Raw genomic sequence first — 2,457 nt, forward strand, 5'->3', positions numbered from 1 at the left:
TATCGAAATCATCAAATAAACATTGCCACCATGAAAAATTACAAAGAATCACCATATATTCAATAAAATTCATCATCGGAGTTTACCAAAAAAATTGACCCATTTCCTCATCGTCTTCCTTTCTTTGGTCCAAAACTTCAATCTAAAACTTTCTTGCATTGAAAATTCTTCAATCAGTATTTAATTGCGCTATTAAGAAACTCATCTCATTATCAAAATCATCCTCCACCTTCGTTGCCACCATTAAGAAATCTATTTAATCTACCTTCGTTGCACTATTAAGAAACCCATTTAATCTACCTTTGTTGCCACCATCGAGTTTAAGCACAATCTCAACCACAAATTTCATCATCCACCATCAAAATTGCACAATTATAAAAAATAAACAATATATCACCATCAATTTTATCACCCACCACTAATATTATCACCATTAGAAATTTCGTTCAAGCTCAAGGGGGAGAATGATGAAGAATATGTAATATGTTTTTTTTATCAAGGCACAAAGTAAATATTTTGTTGCGAATGAACAAGATATTGAGGAATTGTCCATAAGTAAAATCAGAATTATTGATTCGGGCCTTTTTCACAGAAAAGGGGAATCTTGTGTTCCAATAGAAGCAAAAGTGTTGGGGATTATTCAAGAATCGAAATCGATTTGCTTTATAAAAAGAAGATATCAATGAACTTCTATGAAATGGTTTCACGGGATTCAGCAATTAGTTAGTAAAAGAAATAAAGTGATTTTGAATAGAAAAAAAAGAAGGAGAAGAGACATGAAAATGTCAAGAAGAAAAAAATGAAGAAATGGCTTAGAGATATCCAGGGAGGATGGACTGTTTTAAATCCTTTTTAAAAAAAAAAAAAAAATACTCTTTCACGCGTTATTTTTCTCTTTTTTAAAAAAAATTGTTGCCACATCACCTTCGGGTGTAAATAAATTTACTTTTAAGTAGTATAGGTGTGTAAATATAACCATAATAGTTTGAGTGTGTTTTAGACTTTTCGAATATAGTTTAGGGTGTAGACGATGACTTTTCCCTACTTTTTATAAATCATGATTAACCGACATGCGCTAACACAAGACTTCTTAACTTAATCATAATTACATAATCCGAGCTGGCATAAACACTATGTGAGAGTAAGTTCCTAAATTTCTTACCTAAATTCTAAAATTTCTTTCCATCCTTCAAGCATTCAACATATCTATATAAACACATAAACTCATCACAAATGACTCATTTTTTTTTTTTTCACATATTGAAAAGGAAAGTAAAATGGTGAGAAGAAAATTTGAGATGAAGAAAATTGAGAATTCACAATATAGAGATGTTACCTTCACCAAAAGGAGACAAGGATTAGTGAAAAAAGATAATGAGTGAGCCATTTTATGTGATGCTCAAGTTGCTACTATTGTTTATTCATGCACAGAAAAATTGTATGAGTATTCTTTTAATAGTAGGTAATCTTTAATAAATTAATTGATTCATCTTTATTGTTTTAAAATAAATTATAGACACTTTTTCTGTATGTTCAGTTGATTTGTTTTCCCTTTTTGATTGGTTGTTTATGTGTATTTCTATACTCCTTTGATTTTGTAAATGTTGTTCTCATGTTTGTGTGATAAAATCTTGCTAGTAGATCGATAGATTCTTTAGGTTCGAATCCTAAAATGAAGAACCTTCTTATAGGGAGCCATTTTCTCTTAAATAAACCCTAGGCGGTGTGAATCTTTTGTTGTTATGATGTGATGTGTGAAATTTTTCTGGTAGACAGATAGATCCTTCAAGATCGAATAAGAGGATATGGAGTATTTGTATGCTCCTTTAATTTTCTTAATGTTGTTCTCATGTTTGTATGATAAAAGTTTGTTAGTCGATCGATAGATTCTTCAGATTTGAATATTAAAATGAAGAACTTTCTTATAGGGAGTCGTTTTCTCGTAAATAAAACCTAGGTGGCGTGAATCTTTTTTTGTTATGATATGTATGTGTAAAGTTTTTTGGTAGATAGATAGATCCTTCAGGATCAATTAAGGGGAGTGGAGAAATTTTGATATGGAGTATTTAAAAAAGAAAAACTTTAAATAGACCCTACGCCACTTTGCGATACATATGATATAGTTGGACAAATGAGTTTCGCGTACCTAATGATACAAAAAGTAGATGGATTCATTGTTCTTAAAAAAATTTTATTCTTGTTTTTTAGATCTATCTTGAATAACTATTTCGATGAGTCGAGACCCTATCAAAATTGACCTTTGTGCCCCCCTAGAGGTAGGGTAAGCATTGTGAATAGTGAACTAATATTTATCTAAACTCTTTTGAGATTGCTCATATTACATGAATGAAATAATAAACGGCTTTCAAAAGGAGTACTCATCCTTTTAAGTGTAAATCCAACCAAATAATGTGTGTATTCTAGTTACAACTGATAAAAAACTATACTGGAAGTGTC

The sequence above is a fragment of the Capsicum annuum genome, chromosome 5, assembly GCF_002878395.1.
Source record: "Capsicum annuum cultivar UCD-10X-F1 chromosome 5, UCD10Xv1.1, whole genome shotgun sequence".
Lineage (NCBI taxonomy): Eukaryota > Viridiplantae > Streptophyta > Magnoliopsida > Solanales > Solanaceae > Capsicum > Capsicum annuum.